Below are 25392 nucleotides of genomic sequence, written 5' to 3'. Positions count from 1 at the left end.
GAGTGTGTGTGTGTGTGTGTGCGCTTCCCGCCCGCCCCCCCCCCTCCCTCCTAAGGCTGCCGGCTGCCAGCTGCCAGCTGCCACTGCTTTCTGAGAAAAGATTTGCTCTATACAGAGCTGTTTTTGTTTATTTTTTTTTCATAAGACCTTTGTATTCACCTGGGGCTAAAGTCATGAGTCCTGACTTGTGTTATATCTCCATCTTTCACTTCCAGTGACTATACAGTGAAATGGGGTGTGTGTATTGATAAAATACAGCTGCAGTGTGTGATGCAAGTGTGCACACTATAACATGCACCACATGTGCATACAGGTATATAGAAGGAAACAAAAGACTCAAACTGAGTGCAAGTCAGTATTTCAATCCTTATTTTCTGTTGCCCATGCCACTTCCATTCTCCATCCGTACCTATGTGACAGTATCTGTGTGTGATTCTCAGAATGGCTTACTCGACTGGATCAGCTCACTGTCCCAGGAAGATGAGAGTTTTGGTGGCAAGACAACTGCAGTTTGCTTACTTATCCTCACTCAAATCAGCAACCTTCTAGTCCACAGGACGGGAAAATAAAGATAGGAAACTGGCCTCTTGTGGGGTTTGAAAGATCAAACACAGGGAAGCTGCCACGGTGTTACTCGTTCAATCATCCTGCCACTAGTGGTCACTTCAGTACCCGTTAGCCACTCCATAACACATGGCTAAAAGACAATAGTGTTGACAATGCCAATACATCTCGGATTGCTGAGAACAGTTGGCCTTACCAATGCTTGTTTTATATGCCTTAAGATCATGGAGCAGAGATATTTAGGAAAAGAACCCTGAGCTTTAAGGCCCATATCAAAACCAAGCCCAACTATAATCTTAAATTATTTGGGGCCACCTCTCTTACATGTAGGAATTCTTGTATACCATACAACGCTATTACATCTGGATATTTGCTTACCTTTGCAAAATAAGCCTGGGTAGCTCTAGGTTCAAAAGCTTTTAATACAAGAACCAAACTGTAAATGCACACATATCAGTTGGGTAGGGCTTGGGCTATCTTAGTTTTTTAGATAAATTCACACATTTAAGCCTGAAGTAATCTCATCTTCTAGATCATTATCTGATTTTATTTTAACAAGCAGTGTTGATTCCAAAAAGAGCTGTGCTTGGTTTTCCCTTGCTCAAAAACCACTACTTGTGCTTTTGATTTTTGTGCATAATTCAATCATTATACTGAACCAGAGTCTGAAGTATATTCCGTTTAGCAAAGGGGTAGGCCTTAAAGAAAACTCATCAACAAATTACACCGATCTACAACAATTCATCAAGGCACAAACAAAACCAATATGTCAAATGCGAACTTTTGAGACACTTAGGGATATGATCTGGCTGGACTGCAACATCAACATTCATAAAATAATTTAGCTAGACTGCCCTCAGCCTATTTTACTAATTTGCCTTATCTATCAGAAGTGAAAATATTTAAACCTAATGGATACAGTGCACACCCTACTTTAGGCCATTGTACATTGTAACACCACTAATAATTACTTTCCAAACATTTTTATTACTCAGCATCCAGCAAGGCAATGAATCTATAGGTAGTGGGGTAGTTTGTATCTCTCTCTTAAATGTTAGCTGTACTATTTTATTGCCCTGTTAGGACTTTTGAATTGAGTTAATAGATATAATACTGGTTTAACAGTCAAATTGCTTTAGCCCATAGAATTGGATCTAGTTTAACACAGCCCGTTGAGATTCTGTTTGGCCATAATGGGTAGAATGGCTCAATATTTCAGATTAAACGTGCTACTTGTTCTTAATTTACTGAGAAAGTATTATTAATGGAGTCTGTTTTAGCAACTGACATAGTGAACACCTTTCCATAAATATTTTTGACATTTGAGACCTAATTAGAGCAGCAGACACGCAGTCAAAGGCAACAGCACACCCCTTCTCAACAAGGGACAACATTTCTTGATAATGTCTCCTCTTAATGAGCTAATGGATCTTTGGCCACAGTCTGTCCACATGCTTTTTCTTTATATCTCTTTAAATACTGTTTTGTTTTATTATATGGTAGCTACATTTAACTATTTTAAATTTTCTTTTACTGTTATTCCTTTGTTTACTACCCTTCATGATACTTATTTCACAAGTTTTGAAGGACTAGGTCAAGCTTTTGACCATGGAATCAATAGAAATCCCCTGGAAGATTAATTCATTTGTCACTAAAACTGAGTATGTCTACTAATGTATTCTGCAATTTCCAAATGTGGTACATAACAGATGTTAATATTGCACATTTTATACTGTTTACCAATCATGGAAGGATGGAAAGGTGAGCTTACCTTGTCAGGTTTCAAATTTATGGCCTGCAGATTACTGTAGATTTTCACGGAGAGTTTAAGTCACAGGGCCATTTTGCTGGCACTGAGCATTGTCTGCCTACCTCCGAACTACTAGAATATATTTTTTAAACTGGCATTGCAGTGCAATTTGGCTTCTGGTAATGGAAATTGTATTTTTAAATAAAACTGTTGGCTTATGCCAATCTGTCAGTTGCCTGCTTTATTGGAAATATAGGAATTCATACTTGCACAGTAAAAACACGGAGGTAAAGTCATTCTCCCTTTGAATCATAATGTTATAATTCGAGCAATGACAATATTAAAAAGCAGACAGCCAGGTAGCCAGCACCCTAATATATATATAAGCAGCCACAGTACAATAGATAAATGTAGTTATTTAATGATAGTAAATGCTAGCTTTCATAGGATGCAAATAACTCTGGATCTAGATTTGGACTTTGCTTCATGAATGATGCAGAAGGTGTTCCATTAAATTGGTCTGGGGTTAACAATTCCTTGCCACACTCTCAAAATTATATATATATATATATATATATATATATATATATATATATATTAGCATTAAAGTCACCTATGATTATTAGTAACTCATGAGGATCCTGGTCTGATGAGAGCTTCTACCTTCTTAAACTCTGATTTTTTTAAACAGGTTAATTGGCCGTATCTGTCGAAAGATGGGTGTTAACAATTGGATGTGAACATCAGTGGCTCACGCCTTAAAAACTGGTTTAATCTTTCAAACCAAGGATTGAAAGTAGGTGTGGAAAAACAAACCTGACACTTCTGAACTTGCCCAGTGTTTTGGTGAAGTAATTCACCATCAAAAAGTGGTGGGTGACTTTATTGGGCTGGCTGTGAACGATTAAAAGTAATTTATGAACCGGTCATACCACGGGGAGGTGCTGTATACACTTGGCATTGCTTAAACAGCAATAATTCTTAGTATATTAGTATAGAGAAAAACTGTAAATGCACTCTACTTGGGAAAAAGTATCCTCACTCTGCTCCATATGACCATCTTTATTCATTGTCATGAATACTTCTTTCAAATTATTGTAGTTCTAAAGAATTTCAATGTTTCTGTGTGTGTTTTCATAGTTTGTTTTAACCTTGCTACTTATTGTTTTTATTGAGTCGCTTTTGTGATTACTTCAGCATGATTCTGCTCTTCCCTGTGGACATTGGTATGCCTCATCCTTAATGACTAGGACGTCACATCTATTTCTTTAGATTCAGTTGGATTCCTAACCCTTGTTCTTACCACTTTCCTTTTCTTCTCTACCTTGCTTGCACACAACCAAAAGTACTCAATGTGCTACCAAAATGTGACAGTCTGTTTTGTTGCAACCACCTACCAACCCATTCTGTTCGTACACTTTCTGGTGGGCTTTCTGTTGTTCAGACAGTGATGTTGAAAGCATAGTACTGCACATTGGCTTCATGCATGCTCAACCTCGTGCTATATTACTCTGTGTTTGTTCTGCCTATGACCCAAGAATCTGAGTTGTGGATCGCCCCACCAGGCGGTCCTTCAAAAGGAGTTATGGGTCTCAAGGCCTTCAACTGAAGCCAAGTCTGTTAATGGTGGATCATGAGGTTGTGTTTGTACAACGGTCTCCTGCTGGGGTGGGGTATGGGTGGTGGGAGAGAGATCTCGGGGTCTGTGTATTTTGAGTACAATACTATTGTGCTGCCTCTGTGAATGTTTTCAGACATTCTTACTTTAGTGAAATCCCCTCTTTACACCTTTTCTTTGGATTCTTATGGAGCACTTCTCTAGGTTATAGTGGTTGAAGGGAGGTTATAGCATGGAGGTGGAGAGCCAGGCAGAGCTGGTGTTGATATCAAGAGGTCTGCTATTGTTTTCGGAGGTAGATTAGTAGTTAGGAATGGGGGACTTGGTGAAGGATTGAGTCCAAACTCAAATTTGAGGGGAAAAAAACAGGCCACATGGGGCTAGCACTCACAGTTGGATATTAAATTTTAGACACTGAAAGAATGACCGTCAACTGTATTCATATGTAAGCATCCCAAAATGGCAGGTAATTCCTATTGTATTTAAGCACAGCTGAACCTGACCCAAATGTCAATCAGTGCCTTTTCTGCCACCCTTGGCATGCGCTCTTGGTCTATGTGTCTTCCACTCCGCTCTAAGAAAAAGCTAGCAAATCACAACAACCTTGGCAGTAATCCCTTTCATGTGGCCAGCAGACCTCGCATCTCCTCGGTGACCCTAACCTCCTGCCTTTCTCAGTGCCCCACGCAAGATAATGTGTAAACTGCAAATGGTTCAAACAGGGCTATCAGACTTATGGTTGGTTTGGAAAAACTGGACCATATTTCTACCTATCGATCTATATTGAATTGGCTTCCTATTATACACCACATTGTACTAACCCTGGGTGCAAACAATTAACATCAACGCGCTGCCCCCATGGCAGCTGCAAACATGCGCTTGCCCTGAGGGATACATATAGTAAAAGACAAAATGCTGCTTCGAGCTGTCGTTCCTTCTTTCTCTTTGCAGGTGGCACTCACGACTTTAAAGGGAAGGCAGATATCGCCCTGCAGGCAGGTGCAGTAAGTGATTCCATCCACCTGCAGGGGAATTTGTGGGGGCCCCATTCCCCCCCCCCCCCCAGAAAGCTGCCTGTGGAACAGTCGGTGCACCTCCCGACAGCCTCTGCACCTATGTCCATGATATGGCATGGGCAGAGAGGCAAAGTGTTTCTCTCATTTGCATGGGGCCACACCAAGCAAATGAGGGAATGCCCTCTTAAAATAGTGCTGTCACTGTATATGCACTGGTGCATTGTGTATTACAGAAGAGGCTACACAAGCACCTGTGGCCTCTTCTACAGTAAGAAAGTGCCCCGGCGGCTCAAAAATGGCAGACATGCCTGGTATATAATATAATCCGGAATGTCTAATGGAGTGTTGAATTTGTAGTTTTTCCTTTTCAGTAATTAATTTATGCTTGCTCTTGTCTTCTCCCCACTTTTCTTCACCTTCCGCCCTCGACCTCGTCCATATCTTCAGACTAAAATTATCTTGTGATATATGCCTGGCATAACAAATAAATAAATACAAATACGTTGAGCTCCGCAACCCACGCAGAAGTGTGGCTGAAACCAACGTGTAATAGTTTCTGTCCCAGTACATAGTTTTCCGGTTTCAATGTTAGTGTGTTACCTATCCCAAAAACAGATGTGCTGTACCCTTGGTTTTGAGTTTCCTGGCTATTCTATTGCATCTTGGGGTGTCTCCTCTGTCCTAGACAATGTATGTGCTTCTTATGTATATTTTTGTGTAGGCTTTAGATGTTAGCAGTGGTTGTATGTATGTGTGTCACTGGAGGACTTGTAGCTCTCTCGCACCTCCATCACCACATCTTCTTTGTGTTGGACCACTTCGCCTTGCAGGGGAGCAATGATTCAGCGACAAAATTGGCAGCTTGCACTAATGACAAAGTATTAAGGCATAGCATCCTCCAAGACACCCTTCTCCAATTACAATGATTTTATTGTAAATTTCAGTTTACCTTCATTTATTTTTATACATTCTGGTTTAAAGGTGGACCCTTAAAAGTATGTTTCAAAGGGAAGTCCTGTTTAGCTATTAATTTTAATCAGCTGCACGTTGTTCAGTTTTCCTATTTGTATGAAATAATGTCTTACTCCTGTTTGCTTGTTTATATTTCACACCCTGCAAGCCTGGAAATTGGACTTTCCCATGTATGAACTTTCATATTGGTCATAATATTTTAGTTCACGCTTCTAGAAAGCTGTAGTTGTGTAGACGTGCCTTTACCTTGTTGGGAAAATGACCAGGGACTTTGAGGTGAACCCTTAGTGCTGAGCAAGCTAACAGTATTATGTACTCATGGATTGGAAAAATAGGCTAAAAGAATACAAAAAATAGTTTTCAGTACAATATATTGGGTTACCTGGAAGAACTTCTGGATTCAATTGTAGAAGTCTATATTGAATTGCACAAGTCTTCGTCAGCAAACAACTCAAATGGATTGTTGCTTTTACCTCATTCACAGCAGGCGCTTATCCAAATATAGACATAGGCAAGATGTTTTGAACATTATGTGTGTTACCTTCTCGATCAGGAGGTATGATTCACTTTATACCTCTGTGTTTATATGAAAGGCCTTCCTGTTTTGGCATGTTTCTTGGTTCCTCTAGTAGTGACTAATCACCTTATAGTTAAAGACACACCCCCTCCCCCTTCCCCAGTACAGGATGGGTTTTCGATGCAAAATGTAGACTTGTGGACGGCATGATGCATCCTTAAAAGAATGGGCAAATGGTGTGTTCGGCACAAAACTTTTATTTATAATTTAGTCATCATACTAAAGTACCGAGGCAAATATATCCTGATGTCGAACTGTAAGATTCGCTTAAACTGTTGGAAACACGTTCGTTTTTGTGATACAAATCCCATGTCCTTTTATATGATAATATATAGCACCTGACTTGTGCATTGTATTTTATTTTGACCTTGCAGCATGCCACTTTGTCCACTCAGGTTATTAAATTAAATAGTCTCTAAATCGATCATTATGTTCTTAAATTCTGTTTTAATTAAAGCCATAGTCTGTGATGCCAGACTGACTCTTGTGGTGTCGTGTTCTTACAAAGTTGCTTTTGTTGCATATGTGAATAAAACATAATGCCGCAAAATGTACATAGATAAATACACACTTATCCTTGGCACTATCCACTTTTTACAATTCGCAGTCAGAACATGTTTAAAGCAGTGCTCCCCTTTGTCTTAATCAAATGTGTAATACTCTATTGCATTTAAGTTTACACCTGTTGATTAAACTCCAGGTTTTAAGTGTGTGTTTGGTTTCTTGTCCTTTGATTTGCCGCTTGCTTCCTGTGTGTTGGCTGACCTAAAATGTCACTTTCAACAAAAAATGAAAGCTACGTTATATGAATAAAATGTAGGGGACGGGAAGATCACATTTCATATCCACAAGAAAATGCACGGGTCTCTTGGACCCAACATAAAGGCAAGGGCTTGCGTGGAGGGATGAAGACAGGATGCTAGCATGGCACGCCCCGTGTGTCCTGTTCTGTCAGGAAAGCAGCCTACCAAGCATTACTTGTCGCACACATGTGTAGGGTGTCATCCTCGCTACTGTTTGAGTGTTAACATGGTTGGTGCTTGCCTTTTGGAGATTGTTCAACTTCAGAAACCTTATGGTGCATGAAAAGAGCTGGCGATGCGAACCATTGCTAAAATGTGGCCTCTTGTAGCCTAGGATGATTTGTGAATTCTGGGCTTTTAAAACGTTGCATCGGTTCTGCTAAGGTAACCAATTCTGAATGCTATTCCAAATGTTATTTTTATTTTGCTCATTTGGCATCAGTGTACAGTATTAGGCTGTATCCATGACTTTAATAGGTTGCATGGCTTCGGCTCAGGTCACCACACGAATGACTGGGTTGAGTACTGTCTTTTGTCATTACTTTCTTTTGATATCAACACACACAGCACACTGCTACACCCTTGTCTAGGTTTACTCTATGTAGATGCCTTTAAGCAGGTGAGAAAAAAACACCTGCCGCCAAGCTGTAATTAATGCTTCAACACAGGTAGACACACAAACGTCCTAGTGAAAACATTAGAACAAGATGTATACAGATGTGCCATTTTTGTGGACTACTAACATGGTCACAACAGCACCTCGCACCGTGACACGCCAAATGGTAACATCCAACAGATCACATCGGGCAGAACTCCTAACATAACTTAAAACTCGACCATATGTACCATTTCGTTGGTTATCCCTGTACCCAGTAGGACTGGTCCCTTCTTTCTCTCCATACCCCACCAACACCACCAGCCTTAACCCATTAACATCAAAAACATACACCCCGTACCTCAATGTGTGCGACCTTGCCACCTAACTAAGAATATGACATGCCGAGTTTCATCATTACAGGCTGACAGACTCCAGTCTAATGTAGTGACTCTGGAACCACTTGGAAAGTTGCTGGACTGGTGAAAGCGCTGTAAATCGCTACTAATGATTGAATGTGTGCTATACAAATGTAGATACCAAAACATATCTTCTTTAACAGTCTTCTACTTTAATTTAAACATTGATTTGCCACCTGACTGCTAACTTTGTATTAAACATAAGGTTTATGTTAGCTTTCGCTAATGTGCTTCAAGGAACAGCAAGCCCCAGACCTCAAGAAGACCATTATCTTTGCACTAAGTACTCGCTGCTCACTTTACCATCAGAGTAGCCTTTGGTGTCCGTCATCTGACTACTTGCTGCCAGTGCTTCTTGGGAGTTTTCTCAAAAGGCTTTTGTATTGCAGTTTGGGAAAGCAGCAGTGGGTCAATGGAACCTGCAAGACTGGTGAATAAACTTGCAGTAAGACTGAGTCAAGGCTGATGCGGAGTGATGGTCCACGGCTCAGAAGAAAAGGTGAAGTCCTGAAACCTAAGGCCTTGAATATCCTTCGGAGTAAAATGCGTAGTTCATCAACGTGGAGCTTTGAGAGAGAGAGAGAGAGACTAATGATTATTGAGGCAGCATATGGAAAGTGACTTCCATAAAGACTTGCTTATTAAAGCTGGTTTGTTTGCTGGTATGTGAGCAATGGTCGCATTTTCACTGCTATGACTTGAAATGCAGCTATGGAGACTAGTAGCCCCCATTTTCTCACATGTAGACGTGAACTATGTGAGTTACTGATTTCACTGAAGAGCAAGTTGCTGATTTAGCTTTTTTTGCAGTACAGGTCTGGAGAACTCTGTGAGTTTTAAAACATCAGCAGTGCCAGCAGACTTCAACGTGGAATAATGCCTTTATTTTGGTACAGCTGCTCATTCATCATGTGGTCTTAATCAAGCGCCTATGCTATAGTAAATGTTATTGTTTGAAGCGTTTTGCTTTACTTAATTGTTGAATACCATAGCTAACTGGCAACCAGTAGGCTTTGGATCAGCATTTTTGTTTGGGTACCAGTACTGCTTGTTCCTTATCAGTTTCTGACTCCAAGCAAGAGGGGGAGAAACAGAAAAGGGGGAAAAAATTAGGAAGAGAACGACTGGCTTAGTGAGAAAGAAAGCAGGATGAAAAAGAACGTGAATGTGGGATGACATCGCTGTGTTCTCAGGTAAAAATGTTAATGGTGAGCCTTCTATAGCGTATATAAAAAAACGTGGGGGGGTTCTAAGTGCGGCAGTTGACGGGACCTGTGGCTGATGGTTGAGGTGCATTAAAGGTCTTTCCCAGCGTGATATAACTGGTGAGTTCTCATTTCATAGCCATAAGACACCACAGTGAAAGAGTGAGATAAAGGGGCAGAGAGTGTCAGGCGGTGGATGAAAGAGGGATGGGGTAGAATCAAGACTTCGGTATTAGCTCCCCGGCCCCTTCGAAATTAGAGAGCACCAGCTGGGGGCTTCTGAGCATCACCTTGGACCCTGCATTGTATTCTTTTACAAAGTAAGCACTGCCATAAGAAAATAGAAAACTGTCCAATGTGACTACTGACTTAAGTGGTTAGAGCTATTTTTAATCGATTTATTTTATTAAATAAATGCTGATTAACTTCAGCAGGATAAATGGGCATTCTTTAACTGTGGTACCCATAATGAGAAATATGTGAGCACTTCGTACTTGGTATATCTTATAGCGAATCCGGTGCAAAAAATGTTTGTCATAAACTTTCTCTGAAGCAGAAGTGATGCTTTCCAATTTTTTAGCACCTAGCTTGGTGGAGAATAAATTCCTCAGAAGTCTTCTTTCTGTTCTTCCATCTATAGCCTCATGCATTGGTCATAAAGAACTGGAGATGGGGTACATCCTGAATAAGGTGGTATTATCTCTCCTCCTGCTCTGAATTAGGATCTGGACTAACCCAGCTCTGGAGTCAAACCAGTTAATTGTCAAAGACTGCTTGGCTATAAATGGAGTGACCAGCATTCCTTGGTATCACCATATTAAATCTTCAGCCCAGAAACTAGGACATCAAGATGTGTTAGACATGCCGGACAGGCTTACAGGAAAAGATATGCCCTGGGTGAAGCAACACTTTGTCAATTGTGTCTGCAGAGCGGGAAGCAAGGGAGCTCACTGAACCCTCCGTAAGGACGTATCTAGCGCTAAACACCTGTCCCTTTACCGACCCTAACCTCTGAGAGGTCATGATACCCGACCATAGATTTCTTCTGATTAGGTTCAGGTTAAATCTTTTACATGAGTTGTTGGCCGTTCCACTGGGGAAACCAAGTGGAGGACCCGGGTCCCTGTACCTGCGATAATTTCTCTCCAAAAGATACTCTCCATTTCACATTGTTTTAATATTAATAATAATAAGGTGATTTATAGAGGGCATAGCTACCACGCTAGCGGTGTCCCAGCATTGCAGGAGCACTGCAGGATTCGTTCCAGAGATCCAGCCCCGAGAAGCCACATCGGCCTCAGTTAGATACGCCTAAAGAACAGGGTTTTCAGATTCTTCCGTAAAGCTAACTCAGAGGACTCTTGTCTGAATGATAAGGGGAGAGAGTTCCGTATTTTAGCAGCCAAGACACCAAAGAAAGCACCACCTGCATGCACCTTTTTAAAGGTGGGAATAAAGTCCCAGGAGGCTCCAGCTGATCTCAAATTCCTTCTAGGGATGTGTGGTTTAACTACTGAGTGCAGATATTGTGGGGCTTTTTTATTGAGAATTCTATGGCAATGGCACCTGCCTTTAAAGGAGACTCTTTCCCTTAAAGGAAGCCAGTGCAATTGCTCCAGCGCTGGGGCCATATGGGCTCCTCTCATTAGTTTTATCAACAGCTGGGCCGCCGTGTTCTGCACCTGCTGCAATCTTTTCAAGCAAGATTGGGAGACCCCGGGTATAAAACATTGCAATAGTCCAGTCTAGATATCACTAACAACTGGACAATTGTCTTCCTAGCTGCTTCTGGTAGAAAGTCCAAGATCTTTTTTAAGGATCTTACAATCCCAAGACTTGACCCACAAAGCTGCAATTTGATTGTCAAATGACAGCCTTGAATCAAACCAAATGCCTAGATTCTTGGTTTTAGGCTTGGGTACAGGTAGTGTCCCCAACGAATTAGGCCACCAGGCTGATGACCAAATTAAGGGCTGCTTGCTGAAGGTGAGGACCTTAGTTTTCCTGGTGTTAAGTTTAAGGTAACTGTGGCTCATACACTCAGTGACCTCCGACTGGCACGATCTCAAGAGAGCTGCTGTGTAATCGGTGTCCTGGGAAAGTGTGAAGATCAAATGTGTATCACTGGCGTAAAATATGATGTTTAAGCTGTTATGCTCAACGATATCAGCCAGCAGGGCTCAAAGATGAGCCCTGTGGTACACCCTCCCATATTGGAAAAACCTTGGAAAAGCAGAGTCTTTGAGTGACCTGAAAGGTGTGGTTCCAAAGAAAGGAAGCGATCCACAGCAACGCTTTGTGACCTTTCCTACAATTCCACAGCAGCTCAAGAAAGAGGCTGTGGGACACTGTATCAAAGGCTGTGCTGAGGTCCAACAGCAATAAGGCTGTTGTGTATCCTTTGTCCACCGCATACCAGATGGTCTCAGAGGTAAGCAACAAAGCTGACTCAGTGCTATACTGTGGCCAAAAACCTGACTGGGGCTTATGGAGGAGATCTATTTCCTCTTTTAAGGTGGAAAGTTGTAAGTTTACATATTTTCTGCTGCTTTGAAAACAAAGGGAAGCAAGTGACACAGGTCTAAAGATTTCTAGTTTTATAGGGTCCAATAGTGGTTTCTTAAGAAGCAGCCCTATGGTGTGTGTTTCCAGGACTGGGGAGTCAACCCGACCTGAAAGAGTGTTAAGCAGCTCTCGTATTGCGGGAGCCAAAACCTTCATCACTCTCTCCAAAATGGCGGAGGAGATGGGGTCTGTATGGGCCCCCGATTTAACAGATTCTAAAAGAGGGGTTAGGTCCTCCACAGAAATTGGAGAGTCTGACATTATCTCCTGCAGGCTCAAAACAAATTTTAAGAAAGGGGGCATCTCTTACCACCTCGGTAGAGTAGAATAAATCATTACCACCTTGTAAAATATTGAGCCAGAGCATTGCAACGTTCTTCCGATAGTGATCACTGCTGACACCCTGTCAAGAGAGGTTAATGACTTCATTGTAGTGAAAAGTTTGTGAGAGTCATTCTGAGCCATCCCAGTTTTAGCGCGTAGTATTCAGGAATCGTCGTCGTCCTAATATGCCTATTGTAGCTCTTCAGAGTGGTCAAGTAAGTAGCCTTATCAGTGGGATCATACTTTCTGCGCCAAACCTGTTTAAGGAGTTTACATTTCTTTTTTAGTAGCTAGCTCCTTGCTAAACCAGGCCGCCGAGGGCTTCATTCTTCTCATAGTGCGATTGGCTACGTGCTCCAATGCACCCTTTATCCAGTCTGCTAGTTGTGAATCAGCTGTGTTTACACAGTCTGATATTACAGGGTGTCTCGCTTCTAGTGCTTTGGAAAAAGAGCTAGATTCACCTTAGTCTATTTCCTTGTTTTAACTAGTTGCCCACGGAACGGTATAGGGGGCAGTGTGCCAATTTCGATATGAAAAGGGAGTGCGAAATCATCTGCCTAAAGAAGGGGGAGAGGAGAATCCACCACTAAATTGACTAGATTTGAAAAAATGGGGTCCAAAATATGTCCCAATTTATGCGTAGGTACATGTACCAGTTGTGCTAGCTGCAGAGCTTTGAAGTCACCCATCAAGGCAGCTGTCGTTCGGCACTCACCGTCCTCAAAGTAGAGATTGAGGTTTCCAATGATTGTGAAACTTCCTTATCTCAAGACGTAGACCGGTAGGATCTCTGCAAGAGAGACTGCAAAGTTTGTGGCCAGCCCCGGAGGATGATATAAAAGGACCCCTGCTAGCGTGAAATTGCCGGATAGCGCCAGCAAAAAGAAAGCAGCCTCACACCCTCAATAGAAACCTCTGAAAAGGTGCAAAAGTGTGTATGCTTAAAAATAAATGACCTCACCACCACGCCACCCCTGCATTAATCTATCCCATCTAACAATTGCATATCCCATAGGTGAGGCTGCTAGTAAGACTGATGAAGAGAAGTCAGTCAGCCATGTCTCGTTAGGAAAATAACATCCGGTGAATAGTCAGTGAGGAAATAAAGTACCTCACGTTTTTGTTTCACTAGTGAATGGCAATTCACAGAGTAAAGGTGTGCCACATGGGAAGTATTAGGCACTTTAGTGTCCACAGTTGTAGGTGTCCGTAAAGTCTGAAAGGTTAAGCTGCACTTACCGCAACAGGCATTAGCTTGCATTGGACCCAGGATCTGACATGGGTCATTATGGGTGGAAGGTGGAAGGGGCCAATTCCCGTAACACCACCGAAGTGTATCGCAAAGTGGCAGACCCTGAACGATCAGAGGGCCTGACCCCTGGCACCGTCCGGGTGTGGATGGGCGCAGCAGGGCTTGCCTTAGGTGTGCCTTCTGTAAAAATCCTCAGAACAGCCGATCGGGGCTACATTGTTGCTGTGGTGACATCTATTTTGATTTTCTTGTCAAGCATGGCAGCGGGCCCAAGAGTTGGCTGGCTCCGTTACCTGGGAGCAATCTCAGGTGGTCTACCCTGTTCGTTTTATTCTGTTTATGTTTTAAGGTTCACACTTTTTATTTTGTTGTATTGCTTTTGTCAGTATCTCCCGTCTGCTAGGGAAGCCCTCCAAAAGGGAGCGGAGCTGCTGCTCTCCAGTTTGGGTTTAGTTGGCCTCCCTGGTTTCGACGTGCAGTTGGCATAGCCATACTCCCTTCTTGAGGCAACCTATTTAACAATGTCAGCTGCGTGGCTGCAAGCACTATTGTGTTTTATGCCAGAGGCTTATTTTGCCACTTTTACAGGGGAAGGGTTTTGTTCAAGCCGGCACCGATTTATCTACAGATATTAGCAAGTTTTAGGGAGTATTTTTATGTAGTTAGGTTTAGCTATTAGATATAGAAATAGAAGAAGACGGGGTCTATAGCGTGTAACGCAGTAGTTCACGGTCAGTATGCTCCTGATCGAGATATGATATATTTATGAAGGGTTTTTGGTGCATAGGTAAATTTATGCAGCGGTTGAAGTGCATTAAAAAATGTATGGGGACTGTGATGCTGCATGCAGTGGGGGCAGGGCCGATGAGTGTGGGGTCAGAGGTGTGGCTACAAAAACAAGATTCACCTTCAGGTAGCTACATCTATATTAACTCACTGATTAAATGAAAAAAAAATATGTTAGTCAGTAGTATGTGCACTATTGTGTATTATGAAACCTCTATTAGTAAAAGCACTGAAGTCTGTGTGCAACCAAAAAGTCAAAGAATGAATTCTTGGTTGGTGCAAAGGAGCATTGTGGCTTGTGTTGTTAGTCCTAGGAGCGCCTGTGACAGGAAGCACTGAGAAAATGTAAGTCATTATGTCAAACTTGCATTACACCCAGTATAAGACAGTCAGCTATCTAATGTGCAAAAATTGTTTCAGATAAAAACGGTGCTTCAAAAATATAGGTTTTAGTAATACCCAGACTGTATGTAATGATTTATTTTTGTTTAACTGCCCTGAAAAACAAACACAGCAAAGTGCAGCTGGTAATTCCCCTACACTACCAGTCGAAAACAGTGTGATTGGATCAATGAAATCAGTACCTGCTTCCAAGCCCCCTTTATATTTGGAGTTTAACCATTTGTGCTCATCTGCATTTCTTTAGGCAAGGAGGCACGCTGGCAAGAAGGCCTGTTTATTGTTAAGCTGCCTTCCACTCCCTACATCTCTCAGCACAGGAAACTCCCTGAATGAAATTTAAGCTGAAGCATTTGCACAAGCGGAGTTTACGCCCTGAGGCAGTTATCTTTTAATAAGTAGAAGAACGGTTTTTCATCAATTAAAAAAGTAGGGGCACTTTGTCCTCCTCTGATCCTGCCCATTTCCACCACTGCATTTATGGTTTTATATTAATTGTTTTTGTGTGAGTCTCTTGTGCTTTTATGATTTTAATTAATCGAATAAAGATCGTTCTGAGTGAGACCAGAGGCTGTGTGCCCACCAATAATTTTAATCGTCTGACTTTCATTTGTGTTCTTCAGTGCAAGTGCCTGCAGATGTCCTCGCCAAAATATGGGGTGCTCGGATTACTTCTTAAATAATATTTTCACTTCTGACCTTTACTTTCAAAATCATTGTTTTCAGAGGTTGGCCGGGCAGTTAGTTCATTTACATCGAAACAATCGTAAAGCTTCCAGCTGATAACGAAATCGAAGGCCTGGAAACCGAAGGTGACCCAGAAGTAATTCACTTTCCGAAACAGCCAAAAAGAAGCGATTACGCGTGTCTGGCTTTAGCAGTTTGCGTATCTCACTGCCTCTCATCCCCCGTCCATGAAAAGGTGCGGACAGAGACTGCGCCGTGCCGGAAGGCGGAACTAGCGCGTCCCGCTCTAGTCCCGCCCCTTGCACTCGTCCGCCCTCCTCATTGCGCGCCCCGCGGCTGGCCCCGCCCCTGCCCTGCAGGCTCGTGTTTCTGTCCGTTGCTCCTGGCAACGGCGGCCGCTCCCGCTGCACCGGCAGGCCCTTCACGGCTCCAGGGCTCAGCACTGGCGGCATGCTGACCGGACTGCCCCTGGCACACACCGCCCGGCTGGGGTTCATGCTGGCACTTACGGCGCGACCTCCTTCAACCGGCATGTTCCCGTGAAACGCAGCAGGTGAGCCGGGACCTCCTCTTCATTTGTTTCGCAGGAATGATACTTGTTTTGAAAGTACCGCAGAAGGAAGTGTGCGCCATCTGCGGTCACAATGCAGCTTTAGTAACTCACAGAAAACATTAGAAGTTTCACTTCTTAACTCTTACGTGAAGAGTAAGGTTTCGGCTCTTCTGTGACCTGCTGCACGGGGATGGTTCACAGAAAAAAGCAGAGGGGTGTAAGAGGCAGCCAGCCGCCCACTCCATCATTTTGGTTGGTGTCGTTTGATTAGAACACATTTTACCAAGGTAATAACGTTACGGTTGAAAAGCGCGAGCGCCACAACTTTAATCAACTCGAGGTTTAGATGGTACACCTATGCACAAAGAAGTAAAACAGAGCTTTATCGTTTGAGGTATAAAGGAGAGTCAAAGATAGCCATTTAGTGGCTGGTATGTACAAAGAGAAACTAAACACCAAAGATTAGTCGCGGCTTCCTCATTTACACACATTGCGTGTTATTATACAAATATTTTAACTTGTCTCTTTATGTCACCTCATATGAATACCAGTTGTACAAAAAACCTGTTGTGTTTGAATAAACTGTAGCTGTTCACTGAATTCGTGGTTCGCTGAGGACGCTGGTGTGTATGGGGGGTGGGGCAGTTCATGTTTGAACATCCATCACTTAAGTACTTCTCAGCGCATTACTGTAATGTGAAATAATAATGCCAACGCTTCCACTTGTTAAGGAAATACACCTTTTTGAATTCTTAAGACACTTTATCATACTTTACGTGGTTTGTTGTACGATTTACATGGCACGCGTTTTCAGGGCTCGGCTCGTAGTCCTCTCTAAGAGCCGAGCCATATCCTTAAAACTGGGCTCTGTTCGCCCTGTTAGATTATTGGCTTTCTCACCTCTTACAAAAGGAAAGTGTCAAATTTATAAGTTGAAGATGTTTGTATGTTTTGTGTGTGTGTGGAGGAAGGTGGTTGGGAGGGGGGCGTAAGAGTGAACACATGTATGAATTATTTTGTTTTATTTGGTAATGTCTCGAATTTTCATCTCCAAAAGTGGGTCTCGCGTTTTTATATATTATGTAGAGGATGGGTGTTTTTGTTTGTGTCACGAAGTTTAATGCCAGAGACCGAAAAAAGGACGATTTGTAAACAAATTTAGCAGTCTCGTGTGGCGGAGAGCACGCGATTTTTATTTGGGAGGGGTGTGCAGATAGTGCGAAATAGCTTATTTGTGACTTTACTAGTGGACCAAGAGGACTGGACGTGTCCAGTACATTAGCTTGGGAGTCAGTCATAGGTAGCATATTGGGCCCTAAGACCTGTAGATCACCATGCCTAATGCACAGTAACATTTGTCTTCTGTGTATTTCATGTTGCAAGGTATGCTTCCTTGCTCTTGGCCAGCCACATTTAGTTCTTAGACTTTAACGAAGTGTCGCACAATTTGTTTTCTGAACCAGCTTGACAGCAAACCAACCTTTTGCCAGTGGAAAATTGCTTTCTGACTATGGTCCCTGCCTGGCGGCACAGTCTAGCCTTAAAATCAAGATAAAATGGAAAGAGATTCTCAGTGCAGCTTTCATTTGTCTTGGGACTGTATAGCTCTTGAGAAGGAATCTAACGATTAGAGTGCTGAAGCGAAAGCATCCTTAGATTTCCTTTACCTGACTGGTTGAGGATTTCAGGGCAGACTTTACATTTTGAACTGGGTGGACTGACAAACGTAATGGTTTCCATTTATGAATAGATCTGCAGGTATACAAAGCATGAGACATCAAATCTTAAACTGAACAAAATTCTCAAACCACGTATCTTTTTGTTGCCCTTTGCAACTCTTGCCTTCTATCCTTTTTCTCCTAGCAAGGAGAAAGTTAATCTTAAAATTGTCTTATATTGGCATTTATGTTGTGAGGCCAAAAGTATTTAAATTGCATCTGTATCAAGGATTGCTACCACTGGCGAAGGTGAACCAGTTCCATCATTTTTGACTTAACTGATATCTATCTGCATTACCTTTTTGTTTTGTCCAATTTAGAATCGACTTCTTGTTGACTTCCATTTTTGAAAGTAAAGTGCATGTATTGTGTTTTTTTCACGTCTGTTGACGTCCTGTAAAGTGTATACCGGATATGCTCGTTGTTGGACGTTTCAGGCTAAAACAGGTTTGTTTTTACCTAAGGAGAACACCTAAACTGCACAGTATGAGCGTTGAATTGTAATCCGAGGAGACTAGCTTGACAGAACAATTGATTGCTTAAGGATATGGAAACACTACATTTAGAGACACCGATTTGTAAAATGATTCAGTCTTTATTGTACATCCAAAATAACTGACACTTTAACTTGTATTTAATTCGTTTCAAATATATTTCTATTTAAATCTGGTGCTGGCTCTCAAAGAGAGGGTCCAAACGTGTTGATATCCTATTTTAGAATGAGCACCAGATGAGAGACCTCATTGACACCTAATGATCAGCAACACCAATATGAAAATATGTATACATGTAAAAAGAAATGAATTCCTGAGCACAGAAAAAGTGACTTTACATCACAAACCATTTCGATTTGTATGTAAAAATTGAAATCAAATTAAACCCAGGTTCAATTATCAGTTATTTTGGTTACTCCAAAGACGGAGTTATTTTACAAATGGGCGTCTCTGAATTTTGTTTCTTCGAGAAATGCCCTCGAGGTACTGGGGTACATACTTAATTACCCAGCAGAATGTTTCAATTGTGATTTAGTAAAAGCACCTGTGAGTGATTCAGTTTGCAGAACAGCACTATAGCTTATACATCAAGTAATTTCTCCAATAAGTAAATACACCACATTATTTTAGAGATTCCTTTGTTCTTGACAAAGTTTTTTTTTTTTTTTGTTGTTGCTTTTTTTTGGTGTGATTGCTGCTTTAAACAGCAGCGGTTGAGGAAGTTGCCATAAAAACGTTACCTGCCAGGTGCTTGGAGAAAGAAGTGTTATTCCTAAGCCCCGCTCTAGTAATTGTGTATTGATCTTGTTTTATTGCTCGTTCTTGCTTATGGAGAGCAGCCTGCTTCAGTATAAAGTTACCAGCATTGAAAGTTCAGCTTGGCACAGCATACTCGAGTGTCCCTCTGTAAGAGAACCCGGAGAATGAGTGGTTCTTTTTATCAGGTCAGCATGCTCCCATTCGCGTACTCCTGGTTCGCTCTTGAGCTGTTTCCCAACTATTGTATTTCTTTAGAGAAAAAATGTGTGCTTGTAAGATTATATGATCAGTTATGTATGGAGGAATACATTGATACCTTTATGCATTCATAATGACCTCCAATGAGGAAGTTCTAGAACAAAAGGCATGGCTGGCAACATAATCCTCTCTCTAGCCTGTCTGCTTTATAATAAGGTTTTTAGTAGGCTGTGTTGCCGGAACAAAAGGTGGGAACCTAAACAATTAGGAAGACTTGCGCTGTAGATTACCAGTTAAGTACTGGCAACTAGATAGTTGGTTGCAATGAATGTGTGTCTATAATACCAACCAGGAAATGGTACTGTTTACCATGGAGCGGCCCTGAAATAAATTACTGTACTGGAGTTCACAGAAAGGTTACTGTTTCCATTAATTGTAGGTATGGGTATTTGTGTAGCTTAGACTGTGTGTAAAGCACAGGAGTGTTATATGGGGGATGTGGAAGAAATTTAGTGAGAGTTAGTTGGAATTGATTGCAGTAGGGCGTTTCATTGTTGGTGTCCTGTTGGAGTAAGTCGTTTAGAGAATGTCTTCATGAGGAATTCCTTCAGGCAGAGGCTCTTCTTGGGCATCGATAAGGGGTGGCAACTGGTAACCCTGGCTTGTTCCTGGGTACTCCTGCACTGTTCTTGTTAACCCTGGTTTCAGGGGTCATGAAAGAAGCATTAGGAAATTAAAGTAAGTTGGGCACTGCAGGACAGCTTTACTTTCTGTAGTTTTTGTTCCTTGTCCATCTCTTAAACTCAACCACAAATTGGAGGAAATTGAATATCTAAGCGTGTAAGAAGGGTTCAACCTTGTGATGTCACCAGAAAAAGTGGATGGCATGATGTTGCACCAACTGCTTCAGACATTTTAGAGAATTGATGTTCATGGAAAGTCTTTGGTGTTTTCCATGTGTGCGTGAGTGATTTGTCAGATAAATCAAAGTTGATTGCTTTGAGGCATGCATATTAAGCGTGTTCTTCCTCATTCCCGGTACAAAATCTGTTTGAAGGAGTTTAGCTTCACCACTGGTCTTCTGACAACTTCGTCTGTATGGAATCGGCACACTGATCTAGGTGATAGCTCTTGCTATAGGATATGATTTTAATCTAGAGTGGAGTGTTGTCTCCATGCTGGTTTTAGTGATGTTCGATGCTGATGCTCTTGACAGCCAGATGAATTCCTAGATGTTTCTTGTGGTGGTTGACTAGAATAGGCAGAAAGATGGAGACATGGTGAGTGACTCACTTCATCAGAATGATTTCTGATCTTGATAAGTTCATCTTGATGTACGGGAACTGCTGATCTGGGATGAAATGAGCATCTTGCCCTTGTCTTCAAAGTCCACATGTGACCTGAGGGTGGTTAACTGGGCTCTGTGACTAACTATATTGAGTGCTTGATAGAGGTCCAGGTGGACAAGAACACTGGGCTGTTCACTACCTGGATGGTGTCTGTATATGGGTGGTGATGTGCTCTGAATCCTAAATGGCTACCTTTTTATTGGCCTTGATTTTCCTTTCTAGTTGGACAGCAACTGCCTTCTTCAACTTGGCTAAGAATTTGGAATGGCTGATTGGTCAGAAATTGAAGATGTCTCTGGGTTTGAGGATGTCTCTAAGAAAAGGGATTCATATTTGGAGTGGACAGACATTAACCACAATAAATACAATCATCCTATCTGTATGGCTCCCTGTTTCTGCTCTGGGAGCAATTTTCACTCCTTGTCAAGGTCAGGTGCTAGCAGACCAGCTTTCAGTAAGCTAATACTAATTAGCCTACTGGAGGTTCAGGTAGGTAAAAGGTAACTTTCTGAGAGTGTTACTTTTCCTAAATACTTCAAAAAAATCAACCTTTACCATTAAATTAGATTATAATAAGTATTAAAAATAGTATTTGAACGACTTTTGTGGCCATTTCTTGTCAAATGTTCCAGCTTAAAGTTTATAATTTGTACTTCAGCATTTTCTAGAATTTAACTTCAGCCATTCCAGTGAAAATAGCTTTTGATGGCTAGTCACTGGAGGACTATGGCAACTCAATTTTCACACGTTTTCCCCTTTTAAATATGAAGCACCCACTCTTGTGGGTATACTTATGGTTGACTTTTTAGTATTTGAAATTAGAAGTTCATCCACCCCAATAAAGAACGTAAAGGGGGCAAAGTGAAAACGTTGGGCAAATTAATCAAGGGCTTACAAAGACAGCATAATGAGACCATATTTATAGTCTCTGGGGATTTCAATCTTAACCTGGTGACTGCAAGAGGGGAAAATGCAAAGAACGGAACCTCGAGTAAATGTAGGAAATACCTGGAAAATGTAGGCCTAACAATGCTAAATGGGAATAGCAAGGAGAATAATCCACCCTCCATAACATTTGTGAGTGGCAAAACTTGTTAAGTCATCGATTATACGCTGATACACAACTCCACGATACCGCTGGTGCGTAATTCCAAATTAAGGGCAGAACGGAGAGTGACCACTCCCCCCCGCCCCCCTAAACATTGGCATTAACGTGGAAATTTGAGCAGTTGCAGTCCTCGGGTGGCCTAATGGCACCACCCTCTGTTTAATTACAAAAGAATAAAATGGCATCAGCAAGGGATAGCAGAAGTCATGGACAAGGTGCATTGTAGGGTAGGGTCCCTGGAGGTGAGAACAAGCTTAGTGGCCATGCAAGAAAAGGAGCCTGCCTTCAAAAGCGATTGTAATGAGGAATGGGCTGAGTTAATCCTCTCTTTGTTAGTAAAATTCTCGGTTACCACAAACCAAACAATTCAGCCTGATGTACACAACAAAAAAAGGGGTCAAGAACGACAGTCCTGGTTTAATAAGGCCCTGCACAAATTTAGAAAGTGCAGATAGTTCGACAGTCCAGGAAAGTGGCTATCCGGGGGAAGGCCCCAGATAAACGAACCCTATGGGCCATGAAAAAAAAAAAAAGTATTGTAATGATTTCTGGAGCAAAAAGAAGGATGTCAAGAAAATTCATGGTCCAAGTTACTCTGGGCAAGTATGATGCCAAACAGCAAGACCTTCCGGGAACTGGTAAATGAGTTGGCGGGTGGTAAAGGTAGAAGCCATAATATTGGAATCAACTCAAGCTCCTGGGCGAGCCACATTTGCAATCATTTATGGCCCAGCAGAAGGTAGAAAAAACGATAGCTCAATCTATGACCCAGTTGGTCAGGGTCCAGCCGCTCCCAGGAATCAAGATGCCCTCAAGATATCAAGTAGAGGGGAAGGTTACGATCATCATGGAGAGAGCAGACGACAACCAATTCTGGGCACCGGAACAAATAGCCGGACTAATTAAGAAAAGGAAGTCTGAAGGGGCCGCTGGTCCAAGTGGCCTCTCAAATGCCAAAAGGTGATCCAGAATACTGGGCGCATTACTTCACGTCATTCTTTAATAACATCGCCTGTGCCAAACGGGTCCCAGAATCGTGGAGAGGCAGTATAGTATACACAGTTTACAAGAACAGAAACCCAGTGCTGCAGTCAAACTATAGGCTAATTGCCTTAATTGACTTGGAGGCAAAATTGTATGCATTCGGTCTGTTACAGCACCTCCAAAATTGGGCAGATGAAAACAATCTAATCTCGAGATTCCAAACAGGGTTAAGAGCAGGCATGGGAACATCAACAAACTTAATAGCCCCTTTCCTTATCGTAGAAATAGCCATCTACAGGAAATCAGGCCTCTATGCTTGCTTTATAGACCTTAAGTCTGCCTTCTATCTGGTCCCTGGGAAAAGGCTTTGGTCTAAACTGGCCAACTGGGGAATCCCGAATAATATGTTATGGGCAATTATAGATCTATACTCTGACACCTGGGTTCAGGTCAAAATAGGAGATGGCACTAGACTAAATCAAATCAAATCAAATCAAATCATTAACATTTATAAAGCGCGCTACTCACCCGTGCGGGTCTCAAGGCGCTAGGGGGGAAAGGGGGGGTTATCGCTGCTCGAACAGCCAAGTCTTTAGGAGTCTCCGGAAAGCGGAGTGGTCCTGGGTGGTCCTGAGGCTGGTGGGGAGGGAGTTCCAGGTCTTGGCCGCCAGGAAGGAGAAAGATCTCCCACCCGCCGTGGAGCGGCGGGTGCGAGGGACGGCAGCAAGTGCGAGGCCAGCGGAGCGGAGGGGGCGGGTGGGGACGTAGAAGCTGAGGCGTCTGTTGAGGTATTCCGGTCCCTTGTTGTGGAGGGCTTTGTGTGCGTGGGTGAGAAGACGGAAGGTGATCCTTTTGCTGACTGGGAGCCAATGCAGGTGTCTCAGGTGTGCGGAGATGTGGCTGTTGCGGGGTACTAACAAAAAGAATGCCCATAAAGACCGGCTTAAAGCAAGGCTGTATCTTGGCTGTGTCTTGGCTCCAAGCCTGTTCAATTTATTATTGGCAGATTTAGTGGTGCACTAGCACAATTGAATAGTTATCCACCGGCTCTAGGTTTAGAGAAAGTTGGGTGTCTACAATATGCCGATGACATCTTGTTAATGAGTCATACTCCTTTGGGCCTGCAACAGAGGGTGACAGCCCTAAAAATCTTTTTAGATCAGCATGGCCTAGAAATAAATCTGGATTAAAAAAATAATAATTGTGGCTCCTCGACACAAACTATTGATTCTTTGGTCGGCTCTTAGAGGGGATAAAAAGTGGAGGTGGTGCAGTCATACAAATGTCTAGGAGTTTATCTCGAACCTTGCTTGAAATGGAAGCAGGCAACTAACACGCCCAACATGCACAAGTCCATTCACTAACATACAGCTTCAAACTGCTTAAGAAGAAACTAGACTGTCCCAACTTGTCTCACTTTCTTAGTCATGTCCGCTCAGTTGCTCCATGCCATCTTTTATGGCACTGAAGTTTTGCGGGCCGGGAGCTCCCTTTATTAAATAAAAGCCAAATTAAAATATACAAGGCAGTTTTCAACATTCCTAAAAGTGTATCCCCGGGCCCAGGTCAGGCTGGATTTTGGCCTAAAAACAGTTTTTTCATCGGAAGGGAGCCTTACTTAAAGCACCTTGGAGGCTACGGGCCGCAGAGAATACCTCCAAAAACCACACCTGCTGGCAAGAAGTGAAGGCTCAACAAATTAGCAACAGAAAAGGAACCTGGGGACACTACCTAAATCAGGCCATCCAAGTTCTGGCCGTGGAAAAAGCCTGGAAGTGCAGTATGGGGAAGGCTGCATTTAACAAATCCGTAAACATCTCTGTCCATACACTGTCCCTCTTAACGATCAAGGACTATTTTGTCTAAAAGGTGGCATGCCTCAGCAGTCGCAGGGTCTTATTAAACACTGTCCCCCACAATGAAATTTATCTCAACACTTTTCTACCCATGTAAAACATCAGTTCTTGTTACATCAAATTGGGTTTGAAAGAAGAACCCTTTTAAAACGGTATTTTTTAACTTCAAAATGTTTGTTCCTGTACATACGCTGTAATTAGTTGGCTAAAAGGTGAGTTGATTCAATATTGTCTCAGGGGACTGAAGTATCTACAGCTGTTTCAGAAGAAGCTGGCGAAGGTCTGGGCAATTGTTTGAGTAGAAGTAACCAGGAAGTAGAGGGCCTTGGCTGGACATTGATCTCAGTCCCTTCTTCTTTCTGCACCTTGAAATTAACAGGCTGCGACATTTGTCAGGTTTGAGCCAGTAAAGGTTTTAAGTATTCAATATCTTTTTTATGAAATCAGACTTTTAAAGTTATTCATTGTGAAATCAGACTTTTAAAACAATTCTTACTATTGTAAATAATTATTTTGCATTAAGTCAGGATTTGACGAAATCTTGAAAGTAGCACAGGTTTAGTTTTATGAGAGAATTTCTTTATGGGTGCATAGGCGTCTATGTTGGTGTGGAGCATGTAGTTTAAAATATCAAGGTGGCGGTTGACATCTGTCTAGCTGCTTTAATAGGTGATCTTGCTATTGGGAGCTGGTGGTGTAGTTATTGAAATGGAAAGTTTATAGGGTTTTGGCTGGTTACAAATGTGTGAACCCTGAATGGCGAGGACAAGGTTTATGGAGGTTTAGTATGTCCAATCTAGAGGTAAAGGTCAATGGCATGTAAGGGGAGGGCAAGCAG

General features: G+C 42.2%; 1 protein-coding gene across 8 annotated transcripts in view; it reads left to right on the top strand.

The window, feature by feature from the left end:
- The window catches only part of PTPN13 (protein tyrosine phosphatase non-receptor type 13), a 1045801-nt gene that overhangs the window by 31297 nt on the left and 989112 nt on the right, over positions 1-25392 (top strand). Inside the window, exon 1 of one of the 8 annotated variants that reach the window (XM_069236087.1) lies at positions 15976-16088. The exons of the other annotated variants lie outside the window; for them this stretch is intronic. The gene's annotated coding sequence lies outside the window, so the exon portion shown is untranslated. Of the gene's footprint in view, positions 1-15975; positions 16089-25392 lie in introns of those variants that run through there. 8 annotated transcript variants of the gene reach the window in all.

The sequence above is a fragment of the Pleurodeles waltl genome, chromosome 1_2 (assembly GCF_031143425.1).
Source record: "Pleurodeles waltl isolate 20211129_DDA chromosome 1_2, aPleWal1.hap1.20221129, whole genome shotgun sequence".
NCBI classification, from domain to species: domain Eukaryota; kingdom Metazoa; phylum Chordata; class Amphibia; order Caudata; family Salamandridae; genus Pleurodeles; species Pleurodeles waltl.
Note: the sequence above shows the minus strand (reverse complement) of the source record. Positions and strands in the feature narration are given on the sequence as shown.